General features: G+C 37.2%; 1 long non-coding RNA gene across 1 annotated transcript in view; it reads right to left on the reverse strand.

The window, feature by feature from the left end:
* Positions 1 to 4,620: 4,620 nt before the first annotated feature.
* The window catches only part of LOC110295510 (uncharacterized), a 67,295-nt gene continuing 52,863 nt past the window's right edge, over positions 4,621 to 19,052 (reverse strand). The window contains exon 5 of the long non-coding RNA XR_002378083.1: positions 4,621 to 4,716. This is a non-coding gene — a long non-coding RNA (uncharacterized LOC110295510). The remainder of the gene's footprint in view (positions 4,717 to 19,052) is intronic.

Here is a 19,052-nt window from a genome sequence, read left to right on the forward strand (position 1 = left end):
TTCATTCTGTATAAAGTGTTCTCAGAATTCAGAATTGCACAGGTGACCTCTTGGGTTCATGTTCTTGAACAAAGTGTAATCATGGTCTGGAATACTAAGTGCCTGTGTTAATGCTTTTCATCTCTGCCTTAATGTGATTTGGACGCATCCTGTTTATAGTTGAATAAGAAATGTGTCACTCACTATTGAATTTGTCAACTTGCAAATGCTGCCGAGTGCTATTCTATCTCAGGTGAAAACAATTCTCAGCACAAAGTGGCAGGGTGTCCTTCTGTAACCATGGAGACAACATGAATTTGGGACTTTAACTGGTATGATCCAGATCAGTAGAAAATAACTCTGTCAAAATCAGAGAAAGCACAGTTCAGCCTTCTGGGAGGGAAGTAAAATCTAATACATGCTTGAGGTACTACAGATAACCCAGGTAATTTAAACACACACATAATGGCTCAGAGACAATGGTTTAGATCAACTCTACAACACAAAAAATGATATATATGTGTGTGTGTGTACATATATATACACATATATACATACACACTTTATATATATATATATATGTATATATATATATATATATATATATATACATACACAATACATATATCACACAGACATACACACACACATATACACACACATACACACACACACACACACACACACAAACATTTTGAATGCAAGTACTCATATCTGCATTAGTAAGTAGCACTCTGGATAATGAGAAAGAAAGCTATCATGAAATGTAAGCCAGCCTAGACTACACCGTGAATTGACAAAATGAAACCACATCACTAATATTTTCAAGTCAGTTTGAAATATTTCTTCTCATTCTGTGCTTTGCCTGTTCTTACAACATTCTTCCATTCATTTAATTTATTTAAAATATTTTTAAACAAATTCCATTCTTTATATGTCAGTCCATGATTCTACCTCTAAAGACATTTTCCCTTCTCCACATCCCATTCTCTTAGTATCTAGTATTATCTCTGCAGAAAGTGCTCTTTACCACATGTCTACACTCAGGCATGGCATTTCAGAGCACTCAATTAGGTTTTAATTTCAGATAAACATGACAATTTGAAAGTTAAGTACATGACAAATAATACACAGCACATAATTATCCTACAGCTATCCAGGTAATAGTATAAAAAATCAATATATTTCCTAGGACATACACTAAATACAGATACAATAAGTATTTCCTAGGAGATACACTAAATACAGATACAATAAGCCTAGCAAACATGCTAACAAATAAGAGTTAAGTTGCACTAAACATGTAGACGTATTGTCTATCTTTCCTCATAATTAGCATCTTTATAAACATATTGAACTCTATAAACTGTTGTGAAATAAGAAAACAGTGTTTAGCACACAAAATCATTTAATAAATATTTGTTAAATGAATGGATAATGATGTGGGTAACAAAGATATCAACTGACAGATATAAAAGCAATGTCCATGTAATGAGGAAATGGCATGATGTAAGTAATTGTGGAACAAAACCAAAAACTAATATATTTTATTGTGTAACAAACTCATAGAGTTATTTATGAGAAAGAGAAATGAGCATATGCTAGAAACAAACACAGGGTATATTTGTCACTGCATGTGAGACATATCAGTCCATGTGCTATTACTGCTCATATGTATCATTCTTTTGTTAGGGTCTGTACTGGCTATTTTTGTGTCAACTTGACACAGCTGGAGTTATCACAGAGAAAGGAGCTTCAGTTGAGGAAATGCCTCCATGAGATCCAACTGTAAGGCATTTTCTCAATTAGTGATCAAGGGGGAAAGGCCCCTTGTGGGTGGGACCATCTCTGGGCTGGTAGTCTTGGGTTCTATAAGAGAGTAGGCTGAGCAAGCCAGGGGAGGCAAGCCAGTAAAGAACATCCCTCCATGGCCTCTGCATCAGCTCCTGCTTTCTGACCTGCTTGAGTTCCAGTCCTGACTTCCTTTGGTGATGAACAGCAGTATGGAAGTGTAAGCCGAATAAACCCTTTCCTCCCCAACTTGCTTCTTGGTCATGATGTTTGTGCAGGAATAGAAACCCTGACTAAGACATATTGGTACCAGCAGAGTGGGGTATTCCTGTGACAACCTGACCATGTTTTGGGGAGGACTGTGGAAGGACTTGGAACTTTGGGCTTGAAGATCCATTTGTTGTTAAGAGCTCTGTCAGATGTTGTGTAGGAGCTTGGAAGATAATGCTGAGAACAGTGCAGAAGATGGAGGCCTGGTTTGTGAAATTTCAGAGGGAAAATTAAAGACTCTCTTCAGGGCTATTGCTGTTTTTATTGTGAAGATTTTGTAGTTCTGGTTAGCTGGGGCTGAAGAATCAGCTGTGATTAACAAGATACCAGAACTACTAAAGCAAAAACTTTGCATTACTGGGACTATTGATGCTGGTTAGCTGGAGCTAAGAAATTAGCGGTGATTAAGAAGAGACCAGCATTGTTGAGGTGACATCTTCTGGGAAGTGTTTTCTGAAAGCACAAAGAGGCTGTGTTCCAGAGATAGGCAAGGTTGTACTCCTTCTGCAGTGGGACTTGGTAATGTGTAAGGGTCACCCAGATGGTACTGGTTTTGAAGGCATGAAGGGGTCACACAGCAGCTCAGGCTCGGCACTGTTAGAGGCCATGGAAGGCCATTGGTGAAGGTGCAGCCCCAGTTGTAATTGAAGGCCCAGGACTGAAGGGGTCACGCAGTGTTTTGGAGATGCCAGTACCACGAGATGACCACCAAGAGCAGCAGCAGCAGTGGAGTACAGGCATCTGGAGCCCAGTGGACGACGTGTGTGCTACAAAGGGCATGGCAAGAGAAGTGACCCAAGCCCTTGGAGGAGCCCAGAAGATCGTGAGTTGGATCCCAGACGTTGGACGGTTGGAGATTGATTTTTGCTTTGATTGTGACTGTGCCCTGATATTTTCCCTCTTGAAGGAAGAAACTGTTTTAGTGGAGCCCACAGTTAAGAGACTTTTAATTGTAAAAAGACTTTGGATTTTATATTTTAAAGAGATTGAAATTTTAAGAATATGTAAAGACTGTGGGACTTTTAAAGTTATTTAGATCTTGGGGATGAATAAGAATGTAAGGGTTGAGGCTTACTAGTGATGTGTTTGTGTGTCAAGTTGACAAGGGGTCAATTGTACTGGCTATTTTTGTGTCAACTTGACACAGCTGGAGTTATCACAGAGAAAGGAGCTTCAGTTGAGGAAATGCCTCCATGAGATCCAACTGTAAGGCATTTTCTCAATTAGTGATCAAGGGGGAAAGGCCCCTTGTGGGTGGGACCATCTCTGGGCTGGTAGTCTTGGGTTCTATAAGAGAGTAGGCTGAGCAAGCCAGGGGAGGCAAGCCAGTAAAGAACATCCCTCCATGGCCTCTGCATCAGCTCCTGCTTTCTGACCTGCTTGAGTTCCAGTCCTGACTTCCTTTGGTGATGAACAGCAGTATGGAAGTGTAAGCCGAATAAACCCTTTCCTCCCCAACTTGCTTCTTGGTCATGATGTTTGTGCAGGAATAGAAACCCTGACTAAGACAGGGTCTCTTTCTTTCTTTTTTGTTGACTCTTTGTATAATAGCACAAGTGTTCAAATGAAGAAGAGAGAACCATAGACTTGTTTGACATTTCAACTGTGATTTATTTACAGGGGTCAATGTTGTTTATATGGGTCTGTGTTGTAGAGCAGGCTGTTCTGCATATTGTGTCATTCAATATCCCAATCTATGTTCAAGTATATCCGTGCAAGTGAAACATAATCTCACCAATGTCCTAGAGTCAAGACCTCATTCTCATAGGTTAGACAAGGTTCTTTTATAAGTGTTCTAAAGAAATTAATGTTTTGATACTAGTGCTTGGATAGGGAGTGAAATGGAGCAGAAATAGTTCTAACTTTTATGGTATATGTATACAGTATTTCCCTTAGACAAGCAACAGTTTATACATTACAGAAGGTAAAAATCGAAGCATTTTATACTTCTGACAAATCCTACATGAGCTCCTTTACCACTATCATATGGCAGAATGCAGTCTAAAGTACGTAAAGACATAAAGTCAAGTACTTGTTTTTATGGGTCTACACAACAGGCTAATGGAACAAAGAAAGCCAGTGGAGACTCTCCTATGATTTCTCAACTTACTGTGAAGCCAGGGCTTTATTGCTAGCCAAAATAGAAATGTAATATAAACAAGTGTTCTGTGCAACGCAAGAGTAGAACAAGGGTCAAAGATGTATCTGGTGAGTCAGTCACAAAATTTAATAGGAGGAATTGCGCTGGCTGAACCTTCTTGAGAAAGACATTGTAGACCAGCGTGATAAATAAAGGTGGAGAATAATTACTTTCAAGTGTATAAAGTGCACTAAACCTACTTTTTGTTTCCAAACCATGTTTCATAGGTCTATAAAGTTTAAGTGTGCTTATTGTAATTAATTTTCTTATTAAGAATGTTCATAATATACAAATTGGACAAAGACAAAGAGAATAATAAATAGGGGAGTCTTAAATGATAGAGAAGTATGATACAGTAGTTAGCTTTCCATAATTATAATGAAAGATCTGAGACAACTAATTTATACAGACAAAACTTTATTTTGGATTATGGTCTTAGAGGCTTCCATTTAAGATAGATGTGTGCTTGGGAACTCTGATACATGTGGTACATAACTGTGCAATGCCTGGCAGATCAAATCACATACCTCATGAACCTGTAAATAAAGAAATTATATGAGTGTCTGTCAGTCATCTTGTAGCTCTCTTTGGGAGCATGCTCCTAGTTACTTAAAGAAAATAAATAAGTCCTGCCTTTCAAATATTGTATCACTTCCCAATAGAATCCTTCTGGGAAACAACCCTACAAACCCTGTCCAGTTAAAATGACAAACATTAAGCTATTGAACATGGAATGTAAATGGCATTGTCTGTTGTTCTGTTTATCTTTCTATCTATCTATCTATCTATCTATCTATCTATCTATCTATCTATCTATCTATCATCTATTTACCTTCCTATATAACCTTTATATATCTATCATAAGTCTTTCAGAACTATATCTGTACTTTGCAATTTTTTTTTCTCTTCTTCAAGTAAAGTACCTATTTTGTTTCATCCACAAAAAGTGAACAAAATAATTTGTTACTGTGGCATGGAATGTTCCTGGATTGCCAGTACATAGGAACCAATTTTAAGTATGTATAAATCATCAGTTGCTTTATAGAAAAGAAATACAAGTCCTGATCTGAACTGAGTCAGCTTTGTTTCCTAGATAGCAAAATCTGGTCACATTGGCTGTCTTTGCAACCTTAAAGCTAACTAGGGGAAGGCATTCAGGCTTAAAAAATCATTAAAAATTATAAGGAAATAGTTTAAGGAAATGTGCTTAAAGGAAATAAAGGACAGCAAGCAGAAGAGATGTATTCCTGTTAAATCTCAAAAATAAAAATATAGTTTGCAAATTAGAGGGAGCCTTGTATATTATGAAAGAAAATAATGTAGAGAAATGGGAAAAATATAAAAATCTTATTATTTTAATAAGATGTGTCAATTACTTAATTTGTAAAGAATAACTATTTCTTGTACTCTCTTTACACAGAATCCACCAAATAACATAGATTCTAGAGAAACAGAATCAAACACAGGAAATAAGAGAGGATAAATAAAGTGTGTTGCTTAGCATATAATTTTGAAATAGTCTCTTATTCCCAGCTCAAAAACAACAAACACACAAAAAAATCCGTTCTGTTTCTAAATTAGTTTGAGCTTTTTCTATTCTTATAATAAGATGTAACTGGAATGACATTATATAATTGTGGAAAGGAGATGGTGGTACAATCAAATATGTTTTGAGTTCCATTCCTACCACACACTGGGTTTTTGAACTTGAAAAACTACTGTCTAATTTTACAGAATAAATCTGTTTTTGCAGCTTATAAGGTAGAACACTGATTCTACAATGCAATTTCATAATCCTTCCAAGGTCAAACTAATGTAAGGGATGTGTTTTGTTTTACACCTGATGTCTGGTCAGTGGGGGGGGGGTCAATACTCATTTTCAAATTATTCTTTGTTTTTAAAGATGCCATAACTGCAGATAATCATCAGTACATTTAATGACAGGTGGTTTTTGGTTTTTGTTCTGTTCTGTTTTGTTTTGTTATATTTTGTTTTGTTTTTGTATTTGATGTTGCCACTTGTCACTTTCTTACTTCTGTTTAATATATCCCAGGACTTAAAAATGGCTCATGTTCATATTCACTGACATGGCTTACTGAAACTTCTGACATCATACCAACATTTGCATTTATTTAAAGGTTATTCTATGCATTTCTTTATATAAGCTACTTGCCATTCAACTTAAATGTAAGGAAGACATTACTTTTTTTCCCCTTAGAACAAATAAGTACTGATCATGGAATCAGAATCTCTATGTATATTCAAGAGAATATTATATGCTGAGAGAGACATAGGTGTCAAGAAAATCCCTGCCAACAGAAGGAATTATTCTGTTATAACTCATAAATATGTGCATTTTTTCATCCTCCTGAGTTGAAATCGTGTAAAATGTAAACTAAACAAGGCACCTTTTCACTCCCGTTTTATGATAAAGAGAAACAGATGTTGTTAGAAAATGATTATCATGACGTTCATTTTATTGTTCATACAATTTGTTTCACTTTTTATGTCTTGTGATTTCTGTACTCTAAAATAGGAGACATTCCAGAGAATAATCCACTAGCAATGAAATACTTGATGTACAAATTATTGTCCAAAATCGAATAAGCAGATTGACATAGAAGTTCAAATTATTTGAAATAGCTAGTAGTATATATTAAGAACTTGCCGGGCGTGGTGGCGCACGCCTTTAATCCCAGCACTCGGGAGGCAGAGGCAGGCGGATTTCTGAGTTCGAGGCCAGCCTGGTCTACAAAGTGAGCTCCAGGACAGCCAGAGCTATAAAGAGAAACCCTGTCTCGAAAAACCAAAAAAAAAAAAAAAAAAAAAAAAAAGAACTTAATATAATGAAAACTGAAGAGTAAATTGCTTATTTAAGTGACTTTTGATATAAACAAGGGACCAAGGGACTCATGAAAAAATACAGTGTGTGTACCTACAAAGAGGTGAAGTCAAGTGGAAAGAAATGTTTTCCTCAGCCCTGCTCCATTTATATATTGCATCTAAGCGAATCCTGTGTCTCATTTTGTGCTCCTTGTGTTTGGTGGTGTTTCTACATGGAGTAGTGTTATATACGAAATGTTTTCTCTCTTCTACTGAAACTAACTCAAATACAGTTTTCCTCCTCTTACTCTACCATATGAAATAGTCTTTACTCTTTCTAAGTTTCTTCATAAACAAACACCCTATCATATTGACTACAACTTAACCAGGAAGAATCCACTTAATTCTATTAAAATGCACTTATTGGAGCAGGAGTGCTGCATCAATAACACACAAAGAAACAGAGTTCTAAGCTGGGACCCGAGCTGCATTATGAGAAATTGCATTTCTCTGCATTGTCCACACTGCTGTTCAGCACTTGCAGTTTCCAAAACTGTGAAACAGTCAAAAGAAGAGCAAATGGGTCCCAGATGACAAGTAGAAATTTACTAGTGATTGAAAAATCTTAGGAGTGGAAGGGTTTTGTTGTTGTTGTTATTGTTGCTGTTTGCCTGCTTCCTATTTTAAATTTGTATTGGAGAAAGTCTTGCCTCATAGACCAGACTAGCTTCCAATGTGTAATTCTTTTGTCTCCATTTCATGAATGTTGGCATTACAAGTTAGTCATCAGGCTGGGTTTTTGATTTTGTGTTTTTTGTTTCTTTCTTCTCATTGGTATATATATATATATATATATATATATATATATATATATATATATATGGAATTATTGCTAGAAAGTCTGTCTAAGCACATGATGCACCTGTTTACCTCTAGGCAGAATACTGAGCTGTTAGACACAGGTTCTTTTGTCATGAGGATTGGTTGCCTTCACTGGTTAAAGTGTGGAGATAGAGTCAAAGAAAAGAATGTTTTGAATACATACCATTCCTGTCCTTTGGGCCTGGGTTACCTCAATCAGGGTGATATTTTCTAGTTCCATCCATTAGTCTGAAAATTTCATGATGTCCTCCTTCACAATAGCTGAATAGTATTCCATTGTGTAAATAAACTACATATTCTGTATCCATTATTCAGTTGAGGGATATCTGCATTGTTTCCAGCTTCTGGCTGTTATGAACATGATGGAACATGTATTCCATACCGGTGGAGCATATTTTGGGTATATGCCCAAGAGTGGTATAGCTGGATCTTAAGGTAGAACTATTTCCAATTTTCTCAGGAGCCACAGAAATGATTTCCAGAGTGGCTGTACCACTTTGCAATCCCACCAACAATGGAGGAGTATTTGTCTTTCTTCACATCCTTGCTAGCATTTGCTGTCTCTTGAGATTTTGATCTTAGCCATTCTGATAGATATGAGGTAGAATCTGGGGTCATTTTGATTTGCATTTCTCTGATGACTGAAGATTTGAACATTTTTTTGTTTCTTTTCTTTTTTAATTTGATATTTTCTTTATTTACATTTCACATGTTTTCCCCTTTCCAGGTCTCCCCTTCAGGAAGCCACCTATCCCATTTCCCATCCCCTGCCTCTATGAGGGTGTTCCCCCACCTACCTACCCACTTCCCTTGTCCCGCCCTGGCATTCCTCTACAATGGGGCATCGAACACCCTCAGGCCCAATGGCCTCTCCTTCCACTGATGCCAACAAGGACATCCTCTGCCACAGGTGTGGCCAGAGCCATGGGTCCCTCCATGTGTACTCTTTGGTTGTTGGTCCAGTCACCAGAAGCTTCTGGGGGTTTGGCCAGTTGACACTACTGCTCCCTCCATGGAGCTGACAATCCTCTTAGATCCTTTAATCCTTTCTCCAAGTCCTCCATCTGGGACCCCATGCTCAGTCCAATGGCTGGCTGCAAACTTCCACCTCTGTATTTTTTTAAGTGCTTCTCGGCCATTCGAGGTTCCTCTGTTGTGAATTTTCTGTTTAGCTCTGTATCCCATTTTTAAGTGTTTATTTGGGATTTTGGATGTTAATTCTTGAGTTCCTTATACATTTTGGATATGAACCCTCTGTTTAATGTAAGGTTAGTGAAGATATTTTTCCTAATTTGTAGGTTGTCAATTTGTCCTATTGATGGTGTCTTTTGCCATAAAGAAGCTTTTCAGTTTCTCAAGGTCCCATTTATCAATTCTTGATCTTAGAGCATGAGCAATTGTTCTGTTGAGAAAAATTTCCCCTGTGCCAGTTCTAGGTTCTTTCCCACTGTCTCTTCTATTAGATTCAGTGTACCTGGTTTTACACTGAGACCCTTGATCCATTTGAATTTGAACTTTGTTCAATGTCATAAATATGGATCTATTTTCATTCTCCTATATACTGACTGCCAATTAGATCAGCACCATTTATTGAAGATGCTTTCTTTTTTCCCCACGGTATGTTTTTGGCTTCTTTGTCAAAAATCAAGTGTCTATATACGTGTGGGTTTTCAATTCTATTCCATTGATTGTCCTGTTTGTCTCTGTACCATATAGATTTTATCACTATTGTTCTGTAGTACAGCTTGAAGTCAGGGATGGTGATTCCTCCAGATGTTCTTTTATTGTTCAGAATTCTTTTGGCTATCCTGGCTTTTTTGTTTTTCTATATGAAGTTGAAAACTGCCCTTTCCATGACTGTGAAAAATTGTGTTGTAATTTGATGAGAATTGCATTGAATCTGTACACTTTTGGTATTCACTGACAAGTGGATTTTATCCAACACATACAGAATACTCATGATATATTCCATATTTCCATAAGAAGATTAACAAGAAGGAATGGCCAACTGAGGATGTTTCAATCCCACTTTGAAGGGTGAATAAAATAATCATGGGAGGCAGAGGGAGGGAGGAATCTAGGTGGAAAGTGGAAGAAGATAGAGAAAGGGGAGCAGGATCAGTTATGGGGTGAGATAAATGAGAAGCCCAGAGGGCCAGGAGAATAAATGGAAATATACAGCTGCCAGGGGTGGAGGGAATCTCTAGAAAGTTCCAGAGAAGTTTGGGAAGGCAGCCATGACTCAATGGGGTAACCTTATCTAAAATGCCTAACAGTGGAGCGATGGAACCTGAAGATACCAGCTAGAGTAGATAGACAGGGCCTCCAGTGGAGGGATGAGTTCACCAGTTTACCTTCACAATTTTTCACCCAAATCTTTTTCTATCTAAAAGAAATGAAGTGACAAAATGGTGCAGAGACTGAAGGAATGGCCAACCAGTGACTGGTTGACCTTGGGATCTCTTCCATGGTCAGGCACCAATCCCTGACACTATTAGTGATGGTATATTATGCTTGTAGACTGTAGCCTATCATGGCTTTCCTCTGAGAGGCTCTACCAGCAGCTGACTGGGACATATGCAGATTCTCACAGCTGAGCATTGGAATGAAGCAGGGGCCCTATAGAAGAGTTAAAGGAAGGATTGAAGAAACTGAAGAGGATGGTAACCTCAAAGAAAGACCAAACCTGATACCTGAGCAGTACTCATAGAAAAAGCCAGGAGCCAAAGACCATACTTGAGCTAGTCTAAGGTCCCTAGTGCATATGTAGCAAAGGACTGACTTGTCTAGCCTCATATGGAGAGGATGGGTCTAATCCTGAAGAGACTTGATGCTCCGGGGATGGGGGATGCCGTGAAGGAGTACCCTCAACTGTGCAAAGAGGGGGGGCGGGTAGGGGAGGACAACATTTGGGATGCAAATGAATAAAATAATAAATTTATAGGAAAAAAGAAGAGGATGTTTGGAGAAAGAAGGTCCTATTCTAAATTTTATTTTAAAATATTTCATTCTTTTTAGTTGATTCCAACTAAATAGGAAAAGTTTAAACAGGAGATTAAGATAACAAATGATATTGTTGAGAATAGTTTTCACTATCCTAGGTGTTTTGTTATTCCAGAAGAAATTACAAATACCTTTCTAACTTTGTGAAGAATTGAGTTGGAATTTTGATGGGGATTGCTTTAAATCTGTAGATTGCTTTCAGCAAGATGGTCATTTTTACTATAATAATCCTGCCAATCCATGAGCATAGGAGATCTTTCCATTTTCTGAGATCTTCTTCAATTTCTTTCTTCAGAGACTTGAAGTTCTTGTCATTGAGATCTTTCAAATGCTTAGTTAGAGTCACACCAAGGTATTTTATTTTGTTTGTGACCATTGTGAAGGGTGTTGTTTCCCTAATTTCTTTCTCATCCTGTTTATCCTTTGAGTTAAGGAAAGCCATTGATTTGTTTGAGGTAATTGTATATTCCACTACTTTGTTGAAGTTGTTTATCAGGTTTAGGAATTCTCTGGTGAAATTTTTGGAGTTACTTAAGTATACTATTATATCATCTGCAAATAGTGATATTTTGACTTCTTCCTTTCCAATTTGTATTCCTTTGACCTCCTTTTGTTGTATAATTGCTCTGGCTAGGATCTAAGGACCCTGCAATACCATTCCTTGGCATATACCCAGAAGATGCTCCAACATGTAATAAGGATACATGCTCCTCTATATTCGTAACAGCCTTATTTATAATAGCCAGAAGCTGGAAAGAACCCAGATGTCCCTCAACAGAGGAATGGATACAGAAAATGTGGTACATTTACATAATGGAGTACTACTAAACTATTAAAAACAATGTATTCATGAAATTCTTAGGCAAATGGATGGAACTAGAAAATATCATCCTGAGTGAGGTAACCCAATCACAAAAGAACACACAGGGTATGCACTCCCTAATAAGTGGATAGTAGCCCAGAAGCTCAGTATACCCAAGATACAATTCAAAGGCTACATGCAGCTCAAGAAGAACGAAGACTAAAGCATGGATACTTCAGTCCTTCTTAGAAGTGGTAACAAAATACTCATGGAAGGAATTACAGTGACAAGGTGTCGAGCAGAGACTGAAGGAAAGGACATCTAGAGACTGCCCCACCTGGGGATCCATCCCATATACAATCACCAAACCCAGACACTATTGTGGATGCCAACAAGTGCTTGCTGACAGAAGACTGACATAGCTGTTTCCTGGGGGGCTCTACCAATGCCTGACAAATACAGAGGTGGATGCTCTCAGCTAACCATTGGACTGAACACAGGGTCTCAAATGAAGGAGCTAGAGAAAGAACTCAAGAAGCTGAAGGGGTTTGCAGCCTCATAGGATGAACAACAAGATGAACTAACCAGTACCCCAGAGCTTCCAGGGACTAAACCATCAACCAGTATACATGGAGGGAATCATGGCTCCAGCTACACATGTAGCAGAGGATGGCCTTGTAGGTCATTAGTAGGAGGAGAGGCCCTTGGTCCTATGAAGACTCTATGCCCCAGTGTGGGGGAATGCAAGGGCCAGGGAGTGGGAGTGGGTGGGTTAGTGAGCAAGATGAGGGGGAGGGGATAAGGGGTTTTCAGAGGGGAATCCAGGAAGGGGATAACATTTGAAATATAAATAAAGAACATATCTAATGAAAAAGATAAGAAATGGTAAGCTTTTCTCTACAGCTAAATGCAAATATTAGAGACTTAAAGATTATTGCTTGTTGAGATACAGAGTGCTATAATTAATATTTATAGTAAAAAGTTGTCCATAAATGGTCTGCTAGAAGTGTTAATATATGATCCCATTAAACAACTATTAAAGATGTATTTCAAGCCCTTCAGGCTTAGAAGAAAAGGCAACTAAGCTAACCTAATCTTTTTTGTGAATACATTGTATTGGTGAATGGCTCCAAATAAGATTCATGATGCCTAAGAATCATTCTTCTCCATCTCTATCAGAGCCTCCACCACATACATATATTTCTATAGTGATTTACAGATTTCAGTGTCTATTTACTTTTTCTTTCATTTTTAAAAATTGCTTTTGTCGTAGATTTTAGGGCTATTACTTTCTCTAAGAAAAATTGTATTATTTTTTCTTTGTGGAACATATGTCTGAAGAGATTAGGAAAACACAGGGATACTATCATCAAAGTTCTCTGGTCGGGTCATGGAGATAAGATTAAAGTAAATATCTCTGGGAGCAAAGCCAGTGCTCAAGAACTCTGGAAGTTTGTCCAGTTTTCTCACTTCGGCTGCACTGTCCAGTAAAATGCATTTGTGTTTGATAGCGACTAGGTCAATGATAAGGAAAATAAATAGGTGGTAATCATTTTATAAATACATTTTAAGTCAATGTAACCCCAAAATTATTTCCACATAGAATCGATAGTAAATTTTAGATGCTTTTCTTGGCAGATTGTCTCTAAGATTATTTGTTATGTTCAATGCCTCTCAATTTGGAAACTAAAATTTGAATGTTTGAGCTGTAGATTTTAGCACAATTTCACCTAGCATGTATGAGGCCTTGAGTTTGAGTCACAAAGGGAAACAGAAGTTAATTTTTCCAGTATGTTTGAGTTGTGCTCTGTGGAAATGTATTGAATACTATTTCAACTTTAAAATTCACCTCAGTTCATTAAATTGAAAGTTTAGATCTTGGGTTACAATGACCACAGAACAAATACTGCTTACCAACAAGTGACTCCAGACGGCTGTAGAGTTAGTTGCTCTACTATAACTTATATATTCCATATGTTTCTTACTAGTGAATGTCTGTTTTGAGGGATATTTCTTAGCTTAAGCATCTTTTCCTGACCCCATTTGCTATTGCAGTTTCACGCTACCAAAATTAGTTACTTGTGTAGGACACTTTGCTAAGTTCATTCAGTTGCCAGTTTGAGATGAGCCTTGAAACCATGTATTCCATAGCTGCTGTGTGATGATCACAAGTAAATATCCCCTAAGTTTCTCCCCAGTAGTAGTGGTCTCTTCTTAACCACATCCAATTTCATAGCCTCAGTTAATAAACATTTATTGTACCAGTAAACATTATTTTCACTTCGGTGGTGCTAGTTTCTTATTAATTGAAGCTGAGTCTTGAACCCACATTTCCCAGAAACATCTTAATTCAAGCTGTCATACAAACGATCCCAATAGAGTCATTGAGAGTTCCCCAGTTTTCTCTCAAAACTTTACAAGCCAACCTCACTTGCCTGCATTACTCTCAGCATTGACTTTCCAAATTCCAACAATAGTCATTGAGCTCTAAGCATCTGAAAACTTCTACAGGCTCAGAGATTCTTCTACTTTCCTCTTAGGAAACAACATAGTGAGGTCCATCACTTCAATGTCCCACTTCTGGTTTAAATTTTTGTTTTGGTTACTTCTCATTTGCCAGATAAAACACTGACCAAAACAAACTTGGTGAAGACAGATGTTTATTAAAGATTAAAGTTCATAGTCCATTACTTAAAGACAACTACTGGCTTGCTTTGTATTATTTGCTAAGATTGTTTTCTTAACCACTTGCTCTGGATATGGACAAGGCAACAGCCATAGTGGTCTGGACCCTCATACATCAATCATTAATTAAGAAACTTCCACAAAGACATGACCAAAGACAAATCTGTGGGTCAAGTAGACAAAAACTAACTAGCCTACCACCTTATAGTGACTTAACAACCTTTCTAAAGGTTTTGAAACATCATGAAGCCATTCTGGCTTTCACTATTAATAAATTCAATAATTTCATAAATTACTTAACACTTATAAAATAGGTATTGTGTTATATTACTTTACTTAGAAATATGCTTATGTGTTCTCAAGTTGAACTATGCTGGTAATAAGTTGTACTAAATGTGTTTCAGATGTAACATGTTATCTTGGCGAATTTGCTAGATGAAATTTCACTGCAAATACATGAGATCTAAATAAAAACCAGTACAGACTTGTTATTTGCATATTGTCAAAATAATGTCAAAATATGTAGTTTTTGTCAACATTTGAAAACAATTCACTAAAAAGAGGATGTATATGTGGTCATGGTGGGTTTTTAATTCTGTGAATCATATACCAATATAGAATGATCAAATTTATGACTTACCATGACTGGGTCATAGGATGTCCAGAGAGCTGAGTATGTTTTCTCATTCTCCCTCTCCCTTTCTCCCTCTCCCTCTCCTTCTCCCTCTCCCCTGCCTCTCTCTGTGTGTATGTTTGTATTTGTGTGTGTGTATTAATCTAGAACAGATTAGCACTTGAATTGCTGTACTGAATATACCAGAGGATGTTCAAAGTGTTGAATGGCATCACCAATCTCTGAAAGCCTGCATATAATTCACTCTTTCCCTGCTTGGCTGACTAAAGAGTGACAATAATTTTCTCCTGCTTTCTGTGTTTATGGATTTCAACCTTTTTTGCATGGGTTGGTATTTATAAAATTGACTATGGATGCTAGAATTTTGAGCTATATTAATCATATTGTGGTTTGAATATGTTTCCATGGACTCTTGTGTTTGAGTATTTGGTTCTCTTTTAAAGCTGTGGAACCTTCAAAAGGTAGAGTCTCATTGAGGGAACTAGATTATTGAGCTTGGGCTTGTACATTTTATAGTCTGACCTCATTTCTTTTCAATTAGCTTTTTTTTTTTTTTTTTAGTATAGACGGAAAAAACATCAGCTAGCATGCAATTCTGCCATTATGCCTTCTCCAACATAATGGATGGAACATCTTCCTAAACTGTTACCAGAAACAAACCCTTCCTTCTGTAAGGTTCTACTGGTCATGTAGTTGGTCAAATCAGTAAATTAACTAACATTACAAGTCCTTTATGACTGCAAATATATATTGAATTTATATATTATATACATTCTCTGCTCTAGAGTACTTATTTTCTATTTTGATATAATTTATAGAAATATATTCAGCTATTTCTTACAAACCTGTTTAATTTGATTATTTTTCAACAAAAATAATTAAACTTTATCTGGATATATTTGAAGATTCATGCTGTATTCGTTGAATACTGGACTAAACCGAGTCCAGTGGAGACTTGGCAGTACATCATGAACACATGAGTTATGTGGTAGGATAGCATGAGCCAATGCATTGAATGTGTATGTGTAAGGAGAAAAATATCAAACAGCAAATGTAAATTTTAGTTTCCTAGAAATCTGAGCCCAGGGCTTATTGTGCACTCTGGCTATTTTTGTGGCTGATTAAGTCAATTCAGTGGATTATAATGAGACAGATAAAATTCTGTCTGCACTGCCAGCATCTATTCAATAAAAGTCCAGTCCAGACAGATGCGGTGCAAAGCCAATACGTGCCAGGTCACCAGCTTTCACAGGGGCTGATGGATGTTGCCATGTGAACAACACTCTGTCAGGATGCACTTGGTTAAGGATAGCGACCATTTGTAGGGGAAGAGAAACCATGTCCACTGATGCATTTTGGAGCCAACTCCAAATAAAACTGAAGAGATCCTGTACTGATAAATGTTTTGTTAATGAGTGTCAACGTGTGTTTGATGAATTTGGGGGTATTTCAGAAGACACCTGCAGCAGATGGCCTGCACTTCTCATCTGTTTTTATGATCTAGCTACAAGTATTTTAAATCCCAGCTGTCAGCCCATGAGCACTGACCGTGAATGTTCAAATACACAAGCATGTTGCCCAAGGCAAAACGTACTTGCAAGGGTCATTCTCTTAAGGGGGATATGACTCAGATGACCTCTGGCTCTGGGTTACTTAAAGATGCCAAAGGCACTTCAGAAATAGGTAGCTTTATCCATTTTATTGCACTTCTAGGGCTATATATAGAGCTTTCCTTCTAAGAGAAAAGTTCTTCAAGGACTTTTAAAAAATGAACCAATAGAACCCTTTTGTATAGCTACTAAAGCAATACCACATTTTAACCTTTTCATCTGTATAAGACTTTTGAGGATCACAAAATAAATATACATGGGTAAGCATGTATACATTTTTGCCATCTATATTCATTACCTTTAACTATGAATATGGTTAAAAATTAATATTCTACATTCCTGAAGTTCTCCTCTCTTACCTCATATGTGGTAGCAACCATATTCCCGTTTTATAACCAAGATCAATCATCTTGACCCATATTTTCTACCAGGTAGTAATACTAACTATTACTAGTTATATCTAGTGCAATTACGATTCTGTACTAATTTATTGATTCAGTAGGAATTACTGATTCTTGGTGTCAAAGAGCCCTTGGAAATTTATTTCAGTGTGTCTAAATAAAATCTTAAGATTATAACCAGGTATTATCTGTGTGAAAAAGTGTTGAAAAGGGACAGGTTACTTAAATTTTATTATTTTTAAACTAACATTTACTAGTTGTATATTTATTTATTTCTTCATCCTAAAATATATTAAAAAGGGAGTGAAGTAATGTTCCAATACCATATAGCAAGTCCTTTGAAAAAGGAATGTGAGAAAGAAGTAGCAAACAGATGGTGGGAATAAGATGAAACTATTCCTAATATCAATTAGAGACAAGTAAGCACCCCCATTTAGAACAGTGGGCAAAACATATTTTTGGTCTCATTGAACATTATCATCCACACTTATTCCATCACTCTTACAAAATCATTAACTTTGTCTCAGCTGATAATCACAACCTGCTTTCTGAAATTGAGCGTACTGTGTGGTTTTTTTTGTTTGTTTTTTTTTTTTTTTTTTTTTTTTTTGCTACATAGCCTTTATTTATCATTTAAAACCCTTTCTATTCACTACAAGAGTATTGCACTACTCTAGAGGGATTAACAGATAGAGCTTCTTCCATACCATTCAGTACACAGTAATAATTTATGGAATGCAAGTTGATAATATACTATTATCAAAAGACCTGAATAATCTATAGGCATCTTTTTCATATGCAGTCAAACTTTAACACTATGTACTTTTAAACAGAGACAGATAATTCAGCTGTGTAGTACCAGTAAAGATGGAAATTGAAGTCATCAAATCCTGTGGAAACAGATCTATTTTAGTTATGCAACCTCTGAATATGAGAACATTGACATTTCCAGGAAGTCACATTTATTGCATTTTATTTTCTAGATAGTATAACTGTAAATAACATTTCATATGTGACATGTCAGAACAGAGTCAGGACAACTTGCAGAGGTTTATTATAGTCAATAACAGGCTGTAGTTAACAATGTTCACTCTTGCTTGGCCTCGGGAACTGTTCCACACTTTTTAAGTTATTTGCAAATTCCATCTTCGAATGATCTACATGAAATAGGTAAATTTGATGGCCTCACTTTACAAATGAGGAAACTAAAGCATAATAGGTGACATAAATTAGGTTTTGTGGAAACACAAATTACACCAATAGTGCCTTATAGTGCCATTAATTAATTCATGATTCTCAATTTTAGCTAATTAGATTGAGCTCATTTTGGAAAGTTTCTTCTAATTGGTATCTTAGTGATGTTTTCTGTTGCTCTGATAATATCTTCTGCTAAAAGCAACTTAAGGGAGCAAGGGTTTATTTGATTTACAATGGTAATTTACTATCTGGCATTACATCAAGGCAGCAGACAAGAGCTAGAGCACACTCATCACCCTGCATGCAAAATCCTGAGCAGAGTGCGATGTGTTATATGCAATCTACTGTTCAGGATGCTCACAGCCATCCATTGGACGGAGCACAGGGTCCCCAGTGAAGGAGCTAGAGAAAGGACCCAAAGAGATGAAGGGGTTTGTAACCCCATAGAAGGAACAACAATATGAACTAACCAGAGCTTCCCTGGGACCAATCAAAGAAAACTCATGGAAGGACTCGTGGCTCCAGCTGCACATGTAGTAGAGGATGGCCTAGTCGGTCATCAATAGGAGGAGAAGCCCTTGGTCCTGTGAAGGCTCTAAGCCCCAGTGTAGGGGAATGCCAGGGCCAGGAAGAAAGAGTGGGTGGGTTGGGAAGCAGGGGGAGCAGGGGAGCAGGGAGGCAGGGGGAGCAGAGAGAGGATAGGGGATTTTCAGAGGGGAAACTAGGAAAGGGGATAACATTTGAAATGTAGATAAAGATGATATCTAATTGAAAAAAATCCTCTATCACTGGCCCTGGGAATGTCTTCCAACTCCAATCAATATACTGAAGGTAA

This window comes from Mus caroli, unplaced genomic scaffold, assembly GCF_978045245.1.
Source record: "Mus caroli unplaced genomic scaffold, Mus_caroli_1 scaffold_4, whole genome shotgun sequence".
In the NCBI taxonomy this organism is placed as follows: domain Eukaryota; kingdom Metazoa; phylum Chordata; class Mammalia; order Rodentia; family Muridae; genus Mus; species Mus caroli.